Below are 24843 nucleotides of genomic sequence, written 5' to 3'. Positions count from 1 at the left end.
TAATGTCCTCTTTAGATTGCCATAGAAATATTTCCTTTATGGTTTTATTCATGTTTAATTAAACAAATTTTCTGTAACTAAGAAGTTAACCACACATTCTTAAAGAGTTTATTTTATAGGTATTGTGTTCTGTTTTGTTGATTTACAGCATAGAATATTTCATCAACAAACATTCTTCAAACACCTTTTATGTAGTAGATACTGTGGCAGGCAGTGAGAATGTGGAAATAAAGCAAATGGCTTCTGTTCTACTGCTCATAGTTCAGTGAAAAGCCAGAAGAATAAATTGCAAAATTCAGAAATCTGTTAGAAGAATATAGTGAGTGCAGGGGGCTTGGGTGGCTCAGTTGGTTAAGCTTCTGGCTCTTGATCTCAGCTCAGGTCTCGATCTCAGGATCAAAAGTTCAAGCCCTGGGGCGCCTGGGTGGCTCAGTTGGTTAAGCGACTGCCTTCGGCTCAGGTCATGATCCTAGGATCTCGATCCGGGATCGAGTCCCGCATCGGGCTCCCTGCTCGGCAGGGAGTCTGCTTCTCCCTCTGACCCTCCCCACTTTCATGTGCTCTCTCTCATTCTCTCTCTCTCAAATAAATAAATAAAATCTTTAAAAAAAAAAAAAGTTCAAGCCCTGGGTTGGGCTCCATGCTGGGTGTGGAGCCTCCTTCAAAACAAAACACTGAGTGCTGTGAGGATGGCATGGAAAAAGCATCTAATCCAGATTGGTGACAGGGTTGGTGGTGATCATGGAGATAGTTTCTCAGGGGAGATAACATCTAATGGGGAGTTAGGCAAAGAGAGATGAATAAAGACATTTAATGTGGAAGGAGTATCATGTGCAAGGCAACCTGAGACAACTTGGCACAACTGCTAGATCCTTGGGAGCCGTAGGAGATGCAGCTAGAGGTAAGAAAGGTAGAGGGACTTGTTTGCGTTCTCAGGTAGATGGTCTTTATATTGATGGCAGAGCTCAGGTATTAAGCATTTTTATCAAGGGAATGGCATTAGATTACCATTTAGAGAGTTTAGTGTGTAGCAATGTTGGATAAATTGGTTAGGGAAGAGATGGAAGCCATTCAACTCTTAGAAATCCAAAAAAGAAATGATGAATAAGTCAGCTTCACTTTGCTGATTGAGTTCCTTGGGATGTGTGCTCGAAAGTCTTCTTTGGAGGAATACGGGGGGCAGGGAGTCAATGTAATGACTAGGATTTTGGATTAAGCAGTTGGTTGCTGTCTTTCTTTAAAATAGAGAATATGAGAAGAACAGGTGAAGATAGGAAGTTGGTCAGCTGACTCTGGGACACAAAGAGATCTGTCTTTGAAACTATGTAGAAGTGCTTTAATATAGATATATAGATATCTGTAGAATAATTTCTCCTTTTAGGCAGTTCTTCTGTGTGTGTGTGTGTGTGTATGATTCTACTCAACTTATACACACACACACACACACACACACAGCTTGACCTGGTGATATACCTTGAGAATCATGAACATATACATGGTAATTAAAAACTTGGAGTTGAGTCTTACACATTGAAAGAGGGTATGGAGTGAAAAGATCAATGGCAGAACCCTAGAGAATAGAATACCTTAATGGAAAAGAAATAGGAGAACTACAAGAGTGGTATCACTGAGACCAAGGTAGTTTCGAGTTTCAAGAGGTAAGGGAATGATCAACTAAGGTGCTGAGAATATAAAAGATAGACTAAGTTTGGCAGCTCAAAAGGAACTTGATCAGGTACAGTTTTCATGGCAAAATATGGGTAGAAACCAGATTACTTTGAGTTGATTATTAAATAGGAAGGGACGTAGAAATCCATTGCTCTTGCTAACCCTTTCTCACTGTTCATTCACTTTAATTGAATTTGGGGTACTGACCTGGGAAGTAATGACGACTTATAAAATTATTTTGGTGAGGCCGTTTTCCAAGCTAAACAAAACCAGAACATGAATGTTAGGGATTATACCTTTCTTTCGAGGCATGAGCAGAAGTGCAGCTACCATGCTATGCGTTTGTAAGATGGCTTGCACAGTGATGGACGCTGACTGTGTCACTAGATGCTGGTGAAGTGCTTTTCAACCTATTTCAAGTCTGTCTTCTCTTCCTGGCCTGCCCCCAGTTCCATAATCCTGGTGGGCCCTTCCCCTCCTCCTCTACATGGGCACCTTGGTCTGGGGCTAAGTGTGAAGCTTTGAGTTTGACCTTTAAATCTCCCTCTTGCTGGCCTATCATCTTCTGTGTTATACAACCTAAGAAACTGGTCCATCAGTTGTTTTCCAAACTGACCACAGCCACTGATTTTCTGTACCACAAATAATTTTGAAGTCACTCTCTTAAAGCCCTACTCAAATTTTCTGACTTCTACACAGAATTTCCAAGTAAGCCTTTCTGAACTTCCCCCATCTGGATCATTTTCATCACTTTTTAAAATCTTTTTTCTCGCATGGACCCCAAGCAGTCTATCCATAAGACAGAATTTACTAAGTTACAACTTTTCTCATTTTCTAAACCTTAAAAAAATTACAGTTACATATTTATGATCAAAGATGAAATAATGATCACACTTAGTTCATCTGATTCTAGCCAAATCCAAATAAATAGGAAGTTTTAGACGATTTAAATATACTATTGCCATTAACAAGTGTTCATGATTGCTTCCTCTTATACAATACAGGGTGGCTGGGCGTCCCAGGCTGTGACTTAGTCCGCTTATTTCTCTACTGTCATGCGCTTTCTTCCTACTTCACTGAAAGCTCATTTGAAGGAGTGATGGCTGCTTTAGGTGGCTGCCAGTGTGTTTCTACCCTTGAGGACGATGGTGGCAGGGCTGGTAGGTTTTAAGGCAACCTGGATACAATGAAGTCTCAGAGGGAAAGGCGTGCAATAACAGCCCGATACCCACCACTCACCCATACAGCTTACAAGTTTTTTAACCTTATAGGAGTCTTTCACTAAAGAGGGCTTATAGGAAGATGACCCATCAGCAAAAACCTATGGTGATCCTTCAGTGATTCCAAAGGAACAAGGGAGGAAATACCAAATTCAGTCTCTATGGAAACTGTTTAAAAACTTACTTGAACATTGGCCTTTCATTTTCAACCATGAGTGACAGAGAATCCATTTTGGAGACTGGATGCAATCCATAAGCCTGCTGTGTGCAGGCAAAACAATAGAAAAGACAGCATCAGCGTTTGTGTGGGCTCTGTCATCCTAATTCATCATAATCCAATTGTAGGTAACGTAATGGAATATTGGATGCTAGGTGTCAGAGTTTCCTTTAGTTCCCCTTCCACAGTCCTCTGTGGCAAGGACACAAGCACACTGTGTCATGTAGACTTAGTTCAATTGAGCGTTGCTTCAGCATCTCTCTTTGATTGAAAACAAAAGGTTGCCAATGCAGTATCAATGAACTGTGAAGTGATCTGAGTGTTACCAGCAGAGCAATGAAATGAGCCTCTGGGAAGAAGATTGGCACAAGTGAAAGTTTCTGTATAAAGGGCTTCCTACGGCTCCAGCTGGGTGGTATTACTTCTTATCCAATTAAGATTTTTTCCCCCCTGAATTTGGGAGCATTTTGATCTTGTTTGTTCCCAAAATGATCAAAACTGAAAGTGAAGAAAAAGTGGAAAACGTATCAAAATAAAGTTCAGCTAGAAGGGCTGGGATTTGAGGGTACTTATTTAAACTGTGCAATCACCCTCCTGGATGTTATAAAGCTCTTCCAAGGAATGGTGTAAGATGCCTTGCCCTCCTACAGACACACACACTCACATACACACACACACTGCATGTAACATACATGTGCATGCATACACACACACCAAGAATTTCAGCACTTCTAAGCCAGTCTTACTGAGAGGAAGGAAAATAAGTGTACTCTCTGGTCAACTGGAGAGGATTTCTTTTCTTTTTCTCCTTTTTCTTTTTTTTTGAAAACCACTATCCTACGTAGTTGTCTTTTAAAAGGTCCACTTAATCCTTCATAACTTTGTCATGATCAGAATTATATTTGACTTACATGCATATGGAATAGTTTAACAGTGAAATTTATAAAAATGCATCAAAGTTAGGAACCAAGTTAGCAAAGCAGAGTATAACCTAGGATGAGCTACAGACTGAGAAAGAGGGTTAAACTTACTTTGACAGAGAATAGCATTAAAGATGCCCCAATCCCATATTGTCTTCTGAAGCAGACTATGTGGTATCAAGTAGATAAGATAGTCTCAGTGTCAAAGACATACTGTCTGTTAATATACCTCTGGAATCTCTTGAGAGCCATGTGGGAATTATAAAATAACCTCTGTACCTGAAAGGTTGGAATATTATATTTTAACAGTATTTGTAGAGCTACGCAGCTTTTAACATGTATGAAATCCTGTCAGCATCATCTCACTTGACTCTCCAGCAGTCCTCTTAAGCAGAGCACTCCTGTTCGTTGTTTCTATTTCTCAGATGAGGAAACTCTGCACAGAACAATGTTATAAGAGTATGGTACATCCATGGATAGTCTAGGAATTTTCTGAATCCTACTCTTGTGCCATTTGCTTTATAGCCTTCTGTTAGAATTCATGCCTACTCTCTGAATTTCAGTGGATCCATATGGAGGGCTCCAAAAGAATGAAGGAAAGGTAACCAGTTGCAAGCATTATCTATGCATGAAGAGTGGCTCATTCAGGAGTAGGCATTGAAATCATCTGCACAGCTTTATTTTTTTCCTTAGTCAACTTTTTTATTATGGAAAGAATCATATTTACAGGGAATTTGAAAGACTAGCATGATGAACAACATATTCCAACCATTTGTAATTTTTTAAACACTTTATCATGTGTGTTTTATATATAAACTTTTTTTTTCTTTTGGTAACCATTTGAAAGTAAGTTGCAGACATCACATCACTTTGTTCTAAATACTTCAACGTGGAGGATGATATTTAGAAACCAAGATCCAGGTAATAGATGTGCTTATTGGTACTGTGTGGCATTGCTTTTAGACTTTCTCAGTAAACAGAACTAAAAACAGCAAAAAGGTATGTGTGTGTGTGTATGTATAAATCATGGATCCACATTGATATTTTGAATTCAGTTTTAATATGTAGTTTTTAAACTTTTATATTTTTATTTCTTTAACCACCCCCCACACACACACACAAAATCCTGGCTTGAAATGCTATACTTGTATTATACTATAGTATATAGTAGTCAGTTTCATATTTATAATACCCACATTACTACTAACAGTAAAGCTACTGAGTGAAATTTAAGATGTCTTTGTAGGTCTGTCTTTAAATTATATCCCAGCCAGAGTACTGTATCTAAAATTTCTCACTTTAAATATTAAAATTTGTTCTTTCTGTGGTTATGCTGCCTATTTAATATACTGTTAGGCTCATTTGTTGCAGTTGATTTGAAGTTATAAGACCTTATTTTTTTAATTATTTAAAATATTTTACAAATAATTATATAGCCTAAAGGCAAAGCTTGATTAAAGATACCCTCGGGAGAGGTCTTGCTTTTATTCCTATCTCCTTCACCACCACCACCACCCTCCTTCAGAATTTTTCAGATTCTTGCAAAAAAATAAAACCAAAACAAATATGTACACATTTTCCCATCCCCCCCTTTTTTAAAAAATAAAAATATTTATTTGACAGAGACACAGCAAGAGAGGGAACACAAGCGGGGGGAGTGGGAGAGGGAGAAGCAGGCTCCTCGTGGAGCAGGTAGCCTGATGCGGAGCTCGATCCCAGGACCCTGGGACCAAGACCTAAGCCGAAGGCAGACACCTAATGACTGAGCCACCCAGGCGCCCCTCATTTCCCCCTTTTTATATGAAATTTAGCATACTATATATATGTCTCTACCTCCTTTTTTTCACATATTTTGGAAACCACTCTATTCAGCAATAGAGATCATCCTTATTTCTTTATTATGACTATCATGAGGACATTTCTAAATGTACTGTCATTTATCCATGTGTAGTTTTTGAAAGAACATACTGGAAATTCAGACTAGGTAGTTCTTTGAGTTGAAGCTGTGTATATTTTGAGAATGTTCCTCAGGTGGTTCCATGCACATTCCCATTTGAGACCTCTTTTGCTCTCAGAACACCTTATGAAGTGGAAACAATATGATCCAGTTTTAAAGATGAACAAACTGGGTCTTATAAAGATGAATTGGCTTTCAGGGGTTATTCCACTCCTTAACAGTAAAGCCACATTCCAAATCCGTGTCAGACTGATGCTTTAGCTTTCTCACTCCATGATTCTCTTTGCACTTACATGATTCATGTGCTTGGTATGATGCCATTCAGTGTGGAAAAAGCAATTTAAAAAGATAAACTCATTGGGGCGCCTGTATGGCTCAGTCGGTTAAGCGTCCATTTCTTGATTTTGGCTCAGGTCATGATCTCAGGGTCATGAGATCAAGCCCTGCATTGAACTCCACACTAGATGTGGAGCCTGCTTAAGATTCTCATTCTCCCTCTGTACCCACCCCCAACTGTGCTCTCTCTCTCTCTCAAGAAAAAAAAAAAAACAGATAAACTCATTAAACATAGCCTGTAAATACCACATAATTTTTTATAACAGAGAATTAGGCTTCCCTGCCATCCTTTGTAGAGTGTATGTGTTTTTAAATAGAAATGAATGGGCACAATCACGGTTTTCTTACCAAAGAAGAAGAATGTTCTATTATAGCTGAGTAGTAATGGTAATGAATCAGAGTCTTTTCTTTTTGGAAAAAGTCATGTTGATAGAGGAACCTCAAAATTGATTAATTACATACATGTTGGCCTTTCCAACTGTCTGATGATAGGAAGCCAATTTCACTCCTAACCAGAAGCCCTCAAGGTAAAAGGCACAGAGTATAGAACATTGGTCTTATTTTTATCAGGGAAGGTTAATGTACAAAAATGCTGCTCAGGGGACAGTGGAGAAGGATTTATTTTCTCCTGGGTGAAGCTAGGCTATTAAGAAGTGGGCACTCCTTGAAATTTTGATAATAGTAATTGAAAAGCTATGAGTAGACCTTAATATTTTTTTCTGAGCATATTTCACACTATAAAATATTTCCCAGAGCAGAGTAAGCCTTGTGAAAAATAGAAGGACTTGGACAGGTTTTTCATATATTCATTCAACCAACATACTATTAAAGACTTATTTGTATCAGGTATTTACAAATTGCTAGACCAGAGACGAATAAGTTCCTCTCAAAGAGCTAATAGTATCATCATTAAATAGATCATGATTTCATAATAAAATAAGCTTCATAGTACAAATATATACAGAATATCATGGAAGCCTACAGAAGCAGCACGTAATATGCCACAGATAGGTTGTACGTACAGCTAGTAAGCTGCAGAGATGAGATATGCAAAGGCATTCTGCGTGCATATGTACTGCTCTGTGCTCTTATTAATTGCTACATTGCTCTGTCCCTGAGAAAAACAAATTAGGGCTGTTTTCAGTGATAGAAACATAGACTGATAGGCCATAGCTACAACTCTGTATGCAGACCTCGTTCTGTTCATTGAACTTACCTCTTAGATGCAAAGATTCCTGCCCTTGTAAGCACCAATTCATTGCAGCCCCTTTCATAACATGATTTTAAATTGTGTTAAATATGGCAAGTTATTAGCAGCAACACTTAATACTGCATACCGTCCAGTAGGCTGCCATAAAGAATTTCATTTCTAAAACCAAATAGTGCATAATTCTTTAAATTCATCTTATCTTTAACACATACTTCATTTAAAACAATTTTATGAACCAAATTCTAACTTACTACTTAGCATAAAAATGTTGATGTGCAACATTTAAAAAAATTAATGCTACAAATCTTGTCCTCTCTTCCTTTTATCTACAATACTTTTTATATGAAAAATTGCGTTTATGTCTAAAATAGAAGTTTACTACAGCAAGGCTCTTTCGGAGAGGAGTTATTCTCAAAGAAAGGAAACATTCAGAATCATTACAAAGGGAACTGGAAGGAGACTATATATCATAGTTAATTATAGAATTGATATTTAATGAGCAAATGTATGAAGAAGCCATGTGGTATTTATTATCCTCTGCTTTGTTAGGTCTGAAAATTTTAAATTACTCAGTACACATGTGGGTGTTGTCTAGGGCTTCTGGCTCTGCATGGAAGGCTCGAGTCCTGACTGGCGCTTACTAACCGTGGCTCCTCGAGACTCTGAGTCTCAGTTTTTCCATGTGCAACTGGAATGGTAATGTGTGTGCTTTTCATGAAAATTAAAATGTTTAAGGCCATGTATATGAAAGTTTGTTTTGTTTTGTTTTGTTTTTGTTTGATTTCTTTCCTTAGGGCTTCAAGTGGAAAGGGCTGAATTAATCATAAATTATTGGCACAGTGTCATCATTGGTCATTTTGTTTCACTATTTGATTAGGATTTGTTGATTCAAATCCCATCCCCTCTAGGATTCCCTTTTCATCGCATAAAAAACCATCCTAGTATAAGTTATCTTTTTGTTTATATGTCCTTGCAAATTGTGTATTGTTTTTATGGCCACTAAAAAATATTTTTGTGTGTTTCTCTAAAAGAAAGGGATTCCTAAAAACCATAAGTGCAGTCCCATTTTGCACCCCAAAAAAGTTAAAAATACTTAATGTGATGAAATAAAGTGTTTACCTCCATTTCCTCCATTGTTTTAAGTGTTTTATGGTGGGTTGTGTGATCAGGGACCCAAACAAGGCCTGTCTATTGCAGTAGGTTGGTGTTTGTTTGTTTTTTTTTTTTTAAGATTTTATTTATTTGACAGAGAGAGACATAGAGAGGGAACACAAGCAGGGGGAGCAGGAGAGGGAGAAGCAGGCTCCCCGCAGAGCAAGGAGCCGGTGTGGGGCTCGATCCCAGGACCCCGGGATCATGACCTGAGCTGAAGGCAGCCCCTTAGCCTACTGAGCCACCCAGGTTGGTGTTTTTGTTGTTCTTTTAAACAGTAGGTCCCCTTGCCTGACTGTGCCTCCACTTCTCTTTTTCTTCTCATTCCTCTTTTTATTCCGCTCCTTCCTCAACCTTTTCCTTGAAGAAACTCTGTCATTTGTTCTATGGAATTTTCAGTCTGGGCTCATTGCGTGGCATGGTATCATTACTTTCAATTTTCCTTTGAATTTTTGTAATTTTTAGGTAATTCTAGAGCTGTGATCAGACATTAAAAAATTGGAAGATTCCTGAAATGGGTGATATTACATCACAACATTTGGTTGCTCTTTATTGTGATGCCATAGCATTGGTGACCATCGTGCGCCTCCATGACCTTATTAGCATTTGCTAAATGCTAGTACTAACCTCTTCTGCCGCTGTTACTTCATTGATTGCCTGAAATACCTCTCGAAAGAAAAGCTTCCCTCAGACCAGGTAATGGGTTATCCTGTGGAATAGTCTGTAAATTCTTTTTCCCTTAATTTACTATTTTTCAAAATAATGAATTGATTCCCTAACATTCTTTTTTTTTTTTTTAATTGCTTTACTCAATACAGCAAAGAGGGAGCAAAACCTCACAAACCCTCTACACAGTTTCATAAGACACACTGTAGAGAAAAAAGGGACTTAGAAGGATCAACAGTACCCTAGGGTCTCAGTGGTGTGTTCCTGGGGGAGGTGGACCACTAATTCCTGGTGGAGGGGGTTTCCTTCTTGGAGGGGACGTGCCTGTTGGTGTCCCTCAAGCAGGGGGAAGCCCAGCTCGTGGGCGCATGGGTGGTCTCATACCACGTGGGGAGCCTGGAGGTGGTGGTGTTCTGCCCACAGGAGGGTCCCCCGTCCTGGTGGATGCTGAGTTGGGGCTCCAGCACTGCTGGCAGGAACAGCAGCTGCAGCAGTCCCTACAGTGCCTCTTCCCTGCAGGGTCCTTCATTTCATGTGGCGATGCCCCCCCGCCGCGGCCCGCCGGACAGGGCCTGCTAGTCCCGTAGGAGCCCGGGGAGTTGGAACACCAGTTGGCACTCCTCTGCCAGCTGCCCTGCCAAGCCCAGGGCCTCCTGCAGCTGCAGCAAGCGGTGCCTGAGCAGTGCCGGCATCTTCGGGGGGTGCTCCTTCTGCAGTCATGGAAACCAGGTTTTCCCCAGGGAGCAGCACCAGACCCGAATCCCACTTCTCTTCATACTGTGGCTGCTTCAGTCTTTGGCTTGGTCTTCCTGAACTCCTCACACTCCCAAAGGCTTAAGTTCGTGTTCTAGTTAAAAGCCTTCCAAGCGCCGGTGAAGATTTGGCCGCCTCGCAGGGTACATCTCATTCTGGGGTCACTGCGCTGCAGCACCCGCTGCCCTTTCCCACAGTCATGGTTGCTGTCGCACCACATCCAGTGTCTGCAGTAGTTTCAGGATCCTTAAGAGCTAAGGGAAGGCTCCAGATAAAGGTTTGATGCAGGCTCTCCTACAAACAATGCAGGCTTGGGGCAGAAGCTTCCAACAGTAGATGGAGCTCAGTTTTGCACTTGGCAGTCAACTACCTGGATGTTCCAATCCTGCTTTCACCACAGCTTGGTGTCTCAGCTAAGAATGCCTGTCTCGGTTCCGGCTGGAAATCCGCCACAGGTACTTGCTGCTGCTGACACCGCCTTGGCTACAGCTGACACTCTTGCTGGCTTAGCGAGGCTGTGCTTCCACCTTGGACCCGGACTTCCACCTCCCATGTGTGCTGTTCAGTGGTCCGTCTCAGGTGTCAGCGGCCCCTGGCCCACTCAGAACAGAACATCAGGCGTCTCTGGCAATCACCCCACTCTGCCCGTTCCGTAACATTCTTCAACACCAATCAGCTAGTTTTCGTTGAGGATTTAAGCATATTTGATAGGTATAATCAGTCCATTTTCATTATTATCCTTATTGCTACTCGAAGTGTCCTATCTTTGGCCAGGGGGAGCATATTCAATTTGGCTCCCGAATGAATCCTTTTGACACAAACCCACTAGTCTTTGATAACTTTCTTGCTTTCTATTTCTATAGTATGTTCCCGGCTCATCTTGCCCATTTCCCGGCTGAGTTTTGGAATTTCTCCAAAGGGTCCTTTTAATAAGAAATAATAGTTAGAGACCATAATCTGGGCATTAAAGGGAATGCTTGTAGCTACTAAGTTGATTCACTTGAGAAAGCTAAGACTTTTTTTTTTTTCTTCAATTAACATGAGTTCATAATTCTACTTCCCTTTCAGACTCGATACTACAGGGTAGTACTCTTTTGATGAACAGAGTTTAAAAATTTTGATGAAGTCCACTTTATCCATCCTTTATGTTACGGATCCTGCTTTTGGTGTTTTATCTAAGAAATCTTATCTAGCCTAAGGTTACAAGAGTTTCCTTTTATGTTTTCTCTTAGAAGTTTTATAGCTTTAGGTTTTACATTAGAACTGTGATCCACTTTGATTTATTTTTTGTATACCATGTGAGGTATGGATCGACATTCCTCCATTTGCATGTGGATGTCCAGTTGTTCCAGCACCATTTGTCATAAAGATATTCTGTCCCCACTGGATTGCCTTTGCAGCTTTGTAAAAAATCAGTTATCTATAAGTCAGGACTATAGTGATGGGATGCAGTGCAATGAATAGTTTTTTTCATATGTCTTTTTGTATTTTTGCCAGTGTATCTTTTGGATAGATCCCTAGAATTGTGACCACTGTCTCAGAGCATCTGGATGAAGCCTGTTTCAAGTCCTCCACCAGAAGGGTTGTACAACGCAGATATAAGAGGACCCATTTCCTCTCAGCCTTATCTATCTAATGGGTGGGGCATAATATTCCAGAATAGTTCAAATTTGCATTTCTCTTGTTATCTTTATTTTCTTATTTCTGATTTTATTTGGGGGGTGTGTGCATTATACATAATTGTATATTTTTAGTAATAGGCTTACTTCTAAGAATAGTTTTAGACTGGGCGCCTGGATGGCTCAGTCAGTTAAGCGTCTGCTTTGGCTCAGGTCATGATCCCAAGGTCCTGGGATGGAGCCCAGTGTTGTCGGGCTCCTCACTAGTGGAGAGTCTGTTTCTGTCACTCTCTCCCTCTGCCCCTCCTCCCCACTCATGCATGTGCTCTCTCTCTCTCTCTCTCTCTCACATAAATAAAATCTTTAACAAAAAAAGAATAGTTTTAGACTTACAGATTAGATTGAGCAGATAGTACAAAGAGTTCCCATGTATGTCCCCTTGTCCCCCATACGTAGTTCTCCATATTATTACTAATTTATTGTATGGTGGATTTGTTATACTTAATACCGATTTATTTTTATTAACTAAAATCCATGGTTTGTTCATAGGTCCTTACCTTTTAACTTAATGTCCTTTTTCTATCCAAGGATCACATTGAGAATCCCATGTTATATTTAGATATTATGTCTCCTTAAGTTTCTCTTAATTTTGACATTTTTTCAGATTTTCCTCGTTTTTGTTGACCTTGACTGTTTTGAGGAGTACTGTCAGACATATATTGTAGGATGGCTGTCTGTTAGAATTTGTCGATGTTTTTCTCACGCTCAAACTGGGTCCGTGTGTTTTGTAGAGGAAGACATGCAGTTAAAGTACCATTTTTATCACATTATATCAAAGATACGTACAATCAACATGATTTATGACTGTTTTTGTTAACCTTGGTCACCTGGCTAAAAGTAATGTCTGTCAGCTTTTCCCACTGTACAATTGCCCTGTGCCCCCCACCCACACCCCTTCCACATGTACTCCGAAAGGAAGTCAGTATGTGCGGCCCACATGTTATTCCGCCACTCCATTAGCGTGGTTACATAATTTATTTGGAATTATTCTGTGTGGAGATTTCTCTCTCTTCCCCCATTTAAAAATGTAGTCAGTAATTTATTTTTCTCAGATTAGACTCATTAATTCTTCTTTTATATTTTGATTTGTATTCTAATGATATTTTCTTTCTTTGGTGGTTCAAATTGTTTCACTTTTGGCCATTGGGAACTCTTTCACTTGGGTCCTAGTCCCTTTGACATAGCCCCATAAATTGTGTGTGTGTGTCCGTCCGTCCGTCCATCCATCCATCCCATACATGCATGCATGTGTAAGGTTTTCTGCCTACTACAAGATGTTCTAGGCTCATCCTGTATATTTCTTGCCCTAGTCTTAGAAGCATCCCGTGCTCTTTAGAGTTCAGTTTCCTTTTGTTGAAGAATGGTATTAAACCAAGTTCTGGATGCTAGGTGTGCTTATTGCTACTGGGGTGTCATTTTTATAGGCCCTCTCAGCAAAGAAATATAGGTGTGTATACTAACCTGTGTATATATCCATATTTATACATATTTCTATATGTGTCCATATTAAGTTAAACGTGAGTTTTTATTATGTTTCCAACTTGAATCTATTACCACAGGGATCATTCTAGCTTATTCCTCTTGCTTGCCTGTAATCTCCTACTCCATCAGTGAGAAACCTGGATCTCACCCTCCACCATCTATTTAATTATTGAATTTCAGTGTACATGGACAGCAGAATTCGAATTGTTAACTTGTGACCCTGTAGGAAACTTCATCAACTAGAGTGCAGGACTTACATGCAGTTCCTTTGCCTGTACTTTTATATACTATTCATTTCCAAAGCTAGTTCCTTATATTTGTAGTGCAGTTAGTTTCTCCTGTCACAATCTGCATTTTCCCCCCAAATTCCCTGAACCTCCTAAATGGTTCTTTTTTTTTCTTTTTCTTTTTATTTTATTATGTTATGTTAATCACCATACATTACATCATTAGTTTTTGATGTAGTGTTCCATGATTCACTGTTTGCGTATAACACCCAGTGCTCCATGCAGAACGTGCCCTCTTTAATACCTATCACCAGGCTAACCCATCCTCCCACCCCCCTCCCCTCTAGAATCCTCAGTTTGTTTTTCAGAGTCCATCGTCTCTCATGGTTCGTCTCCCCCTCTGATTTCCCCCCCCTTCATTCTTCCCCTCCTGCTATCTTCTTTTTTTTTTTTTTACTATGTTATGTTAATCACCATACATTACATCATTAGCTTTTTTTTTTTTAAAGATTTATTTATTCATTTGAGAGAGCGAGAATGAGAGAGAGTACATGAGAGGGGGCAGGGTCAGAGGGAGAAGCAGGCTCCCCGCCGAGCAGGGAGCCCGATGTGGGACTCGATCCTGGGACTCCAGGATCATGACCTGAGCCGAAGGCAGTCGCTTAACCAACTGAGCCACCCAGGCGCCCACATCATTAGCTTTTGATGTAGTGTTCCATGATTCATTGTTGGCGTGTAACACCCAGTGCTCCATGCAGAACGTGCCCTCTTTAATACCCACCACCAGGCTAACCCATCCTCCCACCCCCCTCCCCTCCAGAACCCTCAGTTTGTTTCTCAGAGTCCATAGTCTCTCATGGTTCGTCTCCCCCTCTGATTTCCCCCTTCATTTTTCCCTTCCTACTATCTTCTTCTTTTTTTAACATATAATATATGATTTGTTTCAGAGGTACAGGTCCGTGATTCAACAGTCTTACACAATTCACAGTGCTCAACAGAGCACATACCCTCCCCAGTGTCTATCACCCAGCCAACCCACCCCTCCCACCCCCCACCACTCCAGCAACCCTCAGTTTGTTTCCTGAGATTAAGAATTCCTCATATCAGTGAGGTCATATGATACATGTCTTTCTCTGATTGACTTAATTTCGCTTAGCATAATACCTTCCAGTTCCATCCACGTCATTGCAAATGGCAAGATTTCATTCCTTTTGATGGCTGCATAATATGGTTCTTTAAATTTGCTTACAGGAAAGTTCAATCTTTGTGTTCTTGGTAAAGTTCTGTAGGTTTTCACAAACCCATACTGTCGTGCATCCACCATTACAGATTGGTTCACCATCCTAACAGTCCTCTGGGCTTCCCCTTTTCACTGACCCTCACCTTCCCTCACACCCTTGGGAACCACTCATTTTTTACTATTGCTTATAGCACTATATGTTGGACATCTAGTATATTTGTCCAGACACTCTGAATACTGGACACTAAATTGCTTCCAAACCTTGCATCCCCCCCAACTTCACCCTGCTTCACCACCACAGATAATATTGCATCGAGCCCTGTCATGTATATGCCTTTATGGACCGGTGTGAGCTTTTCTTTGATGCATATATAGCTAGAAAAGGAATTGCTAGATCATAGGACATAGGCTTATTTTATTTAACTAGTTCGAGATTGCCCTCTAGAATGCCTTTACCAAGCCAGCATTATGTGAGGGTTTTTTATTTTTCTTGTGTTTTAAAAATTATCACCATATCCTCACCAACACTTCACATTATCCAAATTTCTGGATATAAAGGAATCAAGTGGTATCTTGCTGTGTTCATTTGTATTTCTGTAATGACTTATGAGTCTGAGCATCTCATCATATGCTTGTTAGTGTGTTTTTTTTTTTTTTTTACGTTAGAAGTGTTTGTATATTTTTGTTTTGGGGGTTTGGTTTTTACTTATTTTAATTCCAGTGTAGTTAGCATACGGTGTTATATTAGTTTCAGGTGTAAAGTATAGCGATTCATCACCCAGTGCCCATCAGGACAAGCATACTCCTTAATCCCGCTTGTTAGTGTTAACTCATTTTTTCTGTTGGGGATACTGTCAACTTTTTATTGCTGTGTTTCTTATATACTTTAAAGATGAATCCTCTGTCAGTTTTGAACATTACACAGTGTCTCTTCTCATTACATCATCTGTCTATTAGCTTTGCTCATGATACCCTTTGTTGAACAGAATAAGCAGTTTAGTCTTGGGCTTGGTGGATGGTGGTCCCATTTACTGACACACTGAAAATGGGGAGGGGCAGACTGTGGGTAGGAACCAAGTCTCATTTGGCTGTGTTGAGTCAGAGATGCCCACTGAGACTTCAAATAGGAGTCTTGAGTAGGCAGTTGAATATCTGAGTCTGGAGGGAACGTCAGATTTTGTTAGTCTCAATATTTTATATTGTTTTTGTTACTCCTTGAAAATTTTCTTATTTTTATTTTTTAAAACCTGGAGCTCTGTTTAAAGTTTTGGAGAAAATTTTTATTTAAGAAATTAGATTTGAAAGTACTTTTATTTGTATCATAGTAGTAATTTTTTTCTACATATGTCATTTTGACCATAATTCCATTTTTTTTCTAATCCCAAATAATCTGTGTAGCATTGCAGTATAGTTATAACCCTATTCGCCCTCCACCCCTCTGACTCTCCTGGCTGGTTTCAAGGCCTCTCTGGATGTATTTCGTAGAACATTTACTATTCACTGTATAAGTGATTTTTCCTCCATTTTACGTTAAAATTATAAGAAATACTCAAGGAGACTCTCATCTTTAATTGAAGATGAAAATAGTTTTGGGGTGCCTGGGTGGCTCAGTCATTAGGCGTCTGCCTTCAGCTCAGGTCATGATCCCAGGGTCCTGGGATCAAGCCCCGCATCAGGCTCCCTGCTCCTCGGGAAGCCTGCTTCTCCCTCTCCCATTTCCCCTGCTTGTGTTCCCTCTCTCGCTGTGTCTCTCTCTGTCAAATAAATAAAATCTTTAAAAAAAAGATCGTTTTGAAGCAAATCTGTAATATGTTCATGGGATTTAGTTATCAAGTATTGAATATTATAGTTTCAGGACCATCTTCCATGAGAAAAAACATGCCTGTGGGTATGCCAATGTGTATCTTTCAAAACATGGACATAGTTTTTATCTCAGGATTATTATTTTTAAAAGCAAAACCTTAATTATTAAATGCTTTTTTGAGTAGAAACAAGATACTTTACAGTTGTCAGAAGTTTATCTTTGGCAACTTCTGAGTTTGCAAATGACAGAAAAAATATTTGAGTCAAACAATCATGCTAATGTATTTTTTCTTTTCTCTTGAAGGCTCACTCACAATGGTTATTAATTCTAGATTCCTCCAGATTGTAAATTTTTACAAGATTTATTTTTTTTATTTTCATCAAGTAAGTTATCTCTCTTATACACAATTATAGATCCATCTGTCATTTATTTTTTTTATAAACCATAACCAATTCATTATCACATATACATGTATTTTAAGTAAAAGTAATCCTTTTGGTTGTTGCAAATAATATGAAGAATCTAATTAGGATATACAGTTATTAATATAAATCCATGGTTTTATACCTTAAGATACATTCAGAGTTTACTTTTTATTATTTAGGAAGAAACTATATTATCCTAGCTATATAAATTTATAGAGATGACATTCCTTTCAACAGGGGATGTGTGACCATCCTTGAGAAGCCAAAACAAAGAAGATTTTTCTTTTAGGTACAAAAAAAAAAGCCTATATTGCTGAGCTGAGCACTCATAAAAATGACTGGTGGTACTTTCAGGCATCATTCATCAGACTTACATTTTAGAGAGAAAAAAAATCTCATTATCCACTCCATATTCATTTAAGTTTTAAGTGCTTAGAAGATTTGTCATAACCTAGACTTACGGTCTGAAATGGTAAATCTTGACCCATCTCCACTCCAGCAGCTCCCCCAGGCACTGCTAGAGCTCTGAGCGCCCCCGCCTACAGGAACTTTCCATTCTGTTCTGCCCTGTTCTTGTACGCTGTTTCCCACCACTCCACACTGTAAGGTTATTAGCTTCTGCATCTTCCCTTATTTTAAAACCAGATGAATCTAAAAGTTTCCCTTTCGGTAAGAAATACCAGAAGAATATATTGGGCATGTTGCACTTGCACTAACAGACTTAATCACAGTGGGCAAGTGAAGAATATTATATTCAGATGGGCCTAGAGAATCTGATTTCTGTGAGGCCGTAAAACATTATATTGGCCTTAATTTTGTGCTCTGTCTGCACAGCCCAGAGCTCTTTCCCTCCGCCACACCATGCTGGTTTCTCATATAGCAGAATTACTCTGATTTTTTTAATTGATTGTATTTTCGTATATAAGTTTGGGCTGGGAGAAAAGGGCTGGAAATATTATTTGTTCATTAGTATCTGAGAAGTGGCAGGTTAAGATGGGCTACTTGGGTTTAAAAGCGTATGTGTCCTATATATTGTTCTTTCACCTGCAGAAGTATGTTATTTATGTTAACATCTAGATGCTAACTTTCCTCATTTGAGGAAGTAGTATCTATCATTCCTTTCAGAATGCATTTTTTCCTAAGTTATTTAAAGAATAGAATGAGGTCGTTTATTAATACTCAAAGCTACTAAGGCATCAACCTTTGGCTCTCAGAAGGGCGACATAAATAGCAACAATTTTAATGGGGAGAAAACTGCCTGGTTTTAAAAACTCTCTTTTTATGCTATCTAATGTTATGTTCCCTTTTAAGGAAAAGACAGACGGTTGGGTAAGACAGTTCCTACAGGAGGAGTCCTAATTTATCTCTACCGTTTACACGTGGCAGCCTAGCTCCTGTCACTTCAGCGACCAATGTTTCTAAAAATTGAACAATTCACTTTTTAAGTGAGTAATATATTTAAAAATTCATTAAGGATTTAAAATGACCACAAAATTACATCGCCCCGATAACTCCTTAGGCCAACTGCAGTGTCCATCTTATTGCTGGAAGATGAGGCCTCACATTTGGACTGCTACTTAGAGACTGTGTTCAAACCAAGCAGCACTGTGCATCGTGGAGTTCAGGGAGGTGCTAGGATGTAAAATAAAGCAGTGCAATTAGGGCATTTTTAAGACAAGTGATGATTTGGTCATACTGGCTTTCCTTTCATGTAAGAGCCTCTATGCCCATTACTTAGTCTGTGTTTTCACAGCGGCCTGGAGATCCTGAGAAAGTGATGTCACACTACTGTGTAGACTGGCCTTAGAATGGAGATTGAGGCTGGAAAGGGGTGGTGTAGACAGAGGTGAAATTATATAATGTGTTTCATATAAAAGCACCACATGGAAATTGTAACACGTCTTCTGTCTCTTGTTTTCTCTGTTGGCTTATCTAGCAAAATTAAATAATAATTAGGGATGAACAACAGAGCCCCTGTCCTGATACAGGCACATCGTTCACACATTAAACCTACCTCATCCATTTTTTTTGGTTTGTTTGCCATGACAAAATAATGACCATGAAGTAGCTGAGATTTATTAAAAACTGTTCTAAGTACTTCATGTGTACAATTGACTTAACCCCTGCAACACCTTTGTGATATTAGATAGTAGCTCCTCAATTTTACAGGTGAGGGAATTGAGATAGAGATCAGTTCAGTTGTTGAGAGTCACACAACCAATAAGTGGCTGAAGAGCATCAGATCCAGAGAGTCTGTGCCGATTCTCACCCCAGCGTAACTGCTTCTCTTGGCACTGTTGTTGCTGACACAATGATAAATATAAGCTGAAACACAGTGACTGACGATGAATGCTAGCATACTCATAAAACAGTCATCTGGGTGGCTATTAATAGAACTATATTAACTTTTATTAAGATAAACAACTAAATGAGAAAGCGTCATTGAATTATTGTCATAGATAAGTAAAGATAACTCATTAGTTCAAAACCATGCATGCAGATTAAAGATCCCGAGTTTTCAACTATTTTTCACATAGGGTTGTTTTCAGCCCTTTAAGAGGTGCATCAGTATATCTCAGAGAAAACTTCTCTGAGCCCAACTTCTGTGGCTGAGATGTTAAATGCTGAATATTAAAAACTAGTGTTACTAATTATTAGAATAAAGGCTTCCCATGATCTATTTCTTAATGTTCCCTGCAATAAAGAATTACATCATGCAGAAAAAAAAATTTTATTTTGTCCTGACTTAAAAAAAAAAAAAATCTCTCTTTAATTTTACTTGCTTATTCTATGTAGCTAGTTGCATATACACATATCTATTTCACTTGCCATTGTGTCCTTGGCTTGTATTATAGTATGCCCAAACCCCACACAGCTTGCACATTTTGAGTTTGGAACAACAAAGTCATGAGAGCATTAATCATGATAAACAGTCACTAAGTCTGCAACAGTATTTAATTTGGATTTGGAGAATAAAAGAAGAGAGGATATTAAAATGCCCGTGACATTCAAGAGTAGGACCTTCATTTTTTGTAATCCCAAAGACTGTTTTCTTACAGATGACTTTAGAAATTAAAACCTAAGAACATCCTTTATGCACTGGTTTTTCTTGGTGTTGGCACTCAACAATGAAAATGCTGTGCCTTTCTTGTCCAGGTCTAGAGGAAAAAAGTACTATCAGTTATTTAGAATCTGATTTATGCCTTAAGAGAGTGGCTGCCACTCTCTGTGATTTCATGGAAGCCGGTATCAAGGAGCAATTTTCGAAGAATTGAAAGCTGGTACAGGGTTATGAATAAACTCGGAGAAGCTTTGACCTTCCCTGTCAAATGATAAGGCCATAAATATGTTGGTAATTCTGCTTTGTTGTGAGTACCTGTTCTTTTCCATCATTGTGGAGTTTCTAGGATACCATAAATTGGTACCAGCAAAACTAAAACAAATTTTTTATTGTATAAAAAAAAATTAGAAGAGTAGAAAATATAAGCTAGAGAACACAGGAAGCAGCCTCTTGTGTGTTGCTCCTGAAGTATGTCTGGCGTTAGAGGATCCGATTTTGGAAACTTTATAGTATCCAGATCAATTTTATTTTATTTTATTTTATTTTTTAAAAGATTTTATTTATTTGACAGAGAGACACACAGCGAGAGAGGGAACACAAGCAGGGGGAGTGGGAGAGAGAGAAGCAGGCTTCCCGCTGAGCAGGGAGCCCGATGTGGGGCTCCATCCCAGGACCCTGGGATCATGACCTGAGCCGAACGCAGACGCTTAACGACTGAGCCACCCAGGCGCCCCATCAATAAAACTGTTATTTGAAAAAAAAAGATCTAAATGCAAGACCCTCCATAATCTAGTTGTGGACCAAAGAGTTTATTTTTTATTTATTTATTTTTTTTATTTTTAAAGATTTTATTTATTTATTTGACAGAGAGAGACACAGCGAGAGAGGGAACACAAGCAGGGGGAGTGGGAGAGGGAGAAGCAGGCTCTCCGCGGAGCAGGGGGCCCAATGCAGGACTCTGTGCTTAGCAGGGAGTCTCCTTCTCCTCTGCCCCCACCCACCTGGCTCATGCTTGCACTCTGTCTCTCTCTCTCTGAAATAAAATAACTATTTGATCACATTTCATCATTTATTTGAATGATATTAAATGACTTTAGGATAGGAGTGGAAGGTAGTTAATGTACATTATTTTAATGCTTTTTTCCTTATAATGACAAATTCATTGTAAAATATGGCTCATTTTTGCTCTGATGTTGTCTTTTTAAATAATCACATATAGTACAGTGAATTGGAATGTATGTAACGTTGTTAAACAAAAATGTTCTGTTTTTATGATTGTGTTATCTTAATTTCATTAAGATGAAATTTAATGATTGTTGGGGAAACTCTTGTGCCTCTAACTTTACCCTTTCCCTTCCCCAAGTTGGTAGCTTAAGAAAGAATAAAGATGAGGGAGAATCAGTCCCAATAACCCACAGAAAAGGGGGCAAAGAAAAGCTGGTAGTTTTCCTGTGGAAACCACTTATACTTCCACTTTTGTTTCCATACACTATTCTGAACAAAATATATATATATTTGTCTATTCTGTTTTATGGACATTAAAAGAAGTAGAGAGGGCACAGGAAATCAGAAGAGGAAAAGCACTGGGGATCTAAAGATAAAGCAATGCAAACACAGGCAGGCACCCAGAAACGGACAGCAAAAGATTGAGAGTATGTTAGTCATCCATTGCTGTGTAACAAATTGCCACAAACCTTGGTAGCTGAAAACAACAGTAAACATTTATTATATCCCAAAGTTTCTTTGCAGGTTTAGAATTTGGGCTTTTCTGGGTGCTTTAAGCTTGGGGTCTCATGAAATTCAGTTGCCTTGGGCATCAGTCCTAGGATTCCAAGGCAAGTAATTCATATACACATGGCAAGTTGGTGCTAGCTGGATGGGGAGGGAGACAGCTTTATCCCTCTCTATATGGGCCTCTACAGCTGTATTAATGTCCTCATGACTTGGTGACTGACATCCCTCAGAGCAAGTGATCTATAAAAGCAAGCAAGGGGGCAGCTGTCAAATTTTTTATGACCTAGCCTAGAAGTCACACACCAACACTTCTTCAGGACCCAGCTGATACACAAGCTTGTCCTATTCATTGTGGGGAATCACTACACAAAGACATAAATACCAGGATGCAGGGTTCATTGGGTGCCATTTTGGAGACTGACTACCACAGAGAAATATGAAAAAGAGATACATGAACACACAGACTTGTATGAATGGGAGAAGGTGAAAGATTAGGTGGTTCAGTTATGAGGGTGATTGTTGTGCAATGCACTTGATTTGCAACATGAAGACTGCCCTGTTACAGTTGTTCTTACTGCAAACCCACTGCATCACACCTAGTATGCTTCACTGTGCCTTCATGATAATCATCATCTTTACAGCACAGAACTATAAAGCTAAGATGCATTAAAGCATATTTATCAAGAAATCTTACCATGATTTTACCTCAGGACATCAAAAACTATCCACTCTTCCCTGCAAAAATCAGTACTTTCACCTTTGTCATATTGAAGACTCTTGCCTCATATAAGAGGTACCAAAATACTGTAACAATTAAGATTATGATCTGTCTAGCTTGAAAGGTATATTTATTACAACATTTTACCAACACATAATATATTATGGGGTACTTTTCAGGTTACTTTCAGAAGACAAAATTATCCTAACATTCTTGACACGAAAAATGAGAGGCAAGTAAATTGACTGTCTAAAATTGAAAGTAATGCATTGTTTGGTTGCCCATTTTAATCCTTTTAATAATAGTGAATGTTTATAGAACATTCACTCTCTGGCAGGCACTATTCTAAGTACCTCACATAGCAAGTCATTTAATCCTCAACAATCCTTTTGTTCTGGTTTTACAGATAAAGAAAATGAAATACAAACCTGGTGAAAAGGGATTCAGGTCCATGAAGTCTTTCTTCAGCCCCTGTGCCCTGAACCACAGTGCTGTGCATATAACAGGCTCCCTCAGGCTAGCTCAGAACCAGGATTCGTTAATAATGACAGCATTTCTCTCAGAGCCACTCCATGGACAGAACCTAAAGTCTAGCTAGCCTTCTCAGGGGTTAGAAGAGGGAAATGGAAAGCTTCCAGAAAGCTAGGAGTGTTTCTCTTGAGGGGTCAGTAAGGAGGTAGGTAGGTCTGACTTGACCTTGTCAAAGGATCACTTTAGCTGCTGAGTTGAGAATAGGGGAAATCTTGTTACGGGGACTTGGATAGAGTGGTAGTAAACGAAATTATAAGTAGTGATAGGAGTCTGGGTGTATTGAGAATATAGAGCCAATAGGATTTCCTATGGGTATAAGAAAAGAAGAAAAACTTTTTGCCAAAGCAGTTGGAAAGATGGAGTCTATATCAGCTTAGATCAAGATAGGGTGGGTTTGAGGTAAAAGATCAGGCTGTGTCAAATCGGTGGCTGGATGTTCAGGAACAGAGTTAGAGAAGTCTCAGAGATACAAATTTGGGATTTGCCAAGATCTAGATGGTTAAGCTTACAAAGGGCATAACTGTAGATCGATTGGAGAAGAGGATCTAGCTGAGACTAAGAGACTGAGCCCTAGCGCAGTACACTTTTAGGATCTGGAGAGAAGAGGAGGACACAGCAAAGGAAATTGTGGGTGAAGAGGAGAACCAAGAGTGTGGTGTTCTGCAAGCAAAGGAAAGATGGTATGTCAAGGAGGAGAGAGTAATAACTCATTGCGAATTCTACAGGAAGGTGAGGACTAATAATTGACCATTGGGTTTAACAATTTGAAGGTCATTGGTTATCTTGATGATAGCCAATAGGGAGGTGTAAGCAAAAGTTTAACTGGAGTGAATGCAAGAGAATTGGAGGTGAGGAATGGAAATAGTGAATTGGTAAACAGCAAATCTAGGAGTTTTAATGTAAAGAAGAACAAAGACCTAGGATAGTGAGGTGGTAGCTATCACATAAATTAGAGGTTGAGAGTACTTATCATGGAAGCAGCTGAGCTTAGTGCTCCCTTTCCGATAAATATTTATTGTATTCCTACTATCTGTCTAACAATGTACACAGTTTTAAAGATATAAAAATGAATGAGACATGGCTTCTCTCCTTGAGGTGTTGACTTTCCAGTAAGAGAGTTAGATGTAAAACAGCGCATTGTGGAGCCTCAAGAGTGTGCAGGTAGTCAGGTGGTGGGTTTGGGAGGGCCCTGGAGAAGGATGATGGAGGAGGTGATGTTTGCGCTGAGTCTTGGAACTTGCACCATCTGAGTATTAAACCAACTGCTTCCATTACTGTTTTAGGATCTAGGGGAGAAACAAAATTGTCCTATTGGTTCCTGACTAAAAGTAGTCAAATCTTTTTATTTTTTATTTTATTTTTTTTAAAGATTTTATTTATTCATTTGAGACACAGAGAGAGAGAGAGAGAGCATGAGCAGGGAAAGAGGCAGAGGGAGAGGGAGAAGCAGGCTCCCCGCTGAGCCAGGAGCCCGATGCGGGGCTCGATCCCAGGACCCTGGGATCATGACCTGAGCCGAAGGCAGACGCTTAACCATCTGAGCCACCCAGGCGCCCCAGTAGTCAAATCTTTTTAAAAAGACTTTTGTGTGTTAATTTCCTTATTCTTAGCCCAGTCATTAATTTGCTTGCACTGTTCTTTGTGGACTTCCGGAAAACTCAACAGTGTGTTTTGAAAACTCGAATGTGTGCCCCATACATTCTCATCAGCACCTTCCCTATATTCAGCCACTAACAAAGGACAAGTAAATGAATGAGGACGTGTAAATAGAATGGGGAATGTCGAAGATAGGTGGATGAAGTCAAGGAAGATAGCTGTTCATTTGCTTATTAATTCCTTCATT

The 24843-nt window shown here is 39.4% G+C and overlaps 1 protein-coding gene and 1 pseudogene across 2 annotated transcripts in view; one reads left to right on the top strand and one right to left on the bottom strand.

Annotated features, from left to right (window-relative positions):
* The window catches only part of TPK1 (thiamin pyrophosphokinase 1), a 343195-nt gene that overhangs the window by 204196 nt on the left and 114156 nt on the right, over positions 1–24843 (top strand). The gene's annotated exons all lie outside the window — the stretch shown is intronic.
* On the bottom strand, positions 10466–10714 carry LOC110582762 (annotated as a pseudogene).

This window comes from Neomonachus schauinslandi, chromosome 12, assembly GCF_002201575.2.
Source record: "Neomonachus schauinslandi chromosome 12, ASM220157v2, whole genome shotgun sequence".
NCBI classification, from domain to species: Eukaryota; Metazoa; Chordata; class Mammalia; order Carnivora; family Phocidae; genus Neomonachus; species Neomonachus schauinslandi.
The sequence above is the reverse complement of the archived record's forward strand: the minus strand, read 5'-3'. Positions and strand labels throughout refer to the sequence as shown.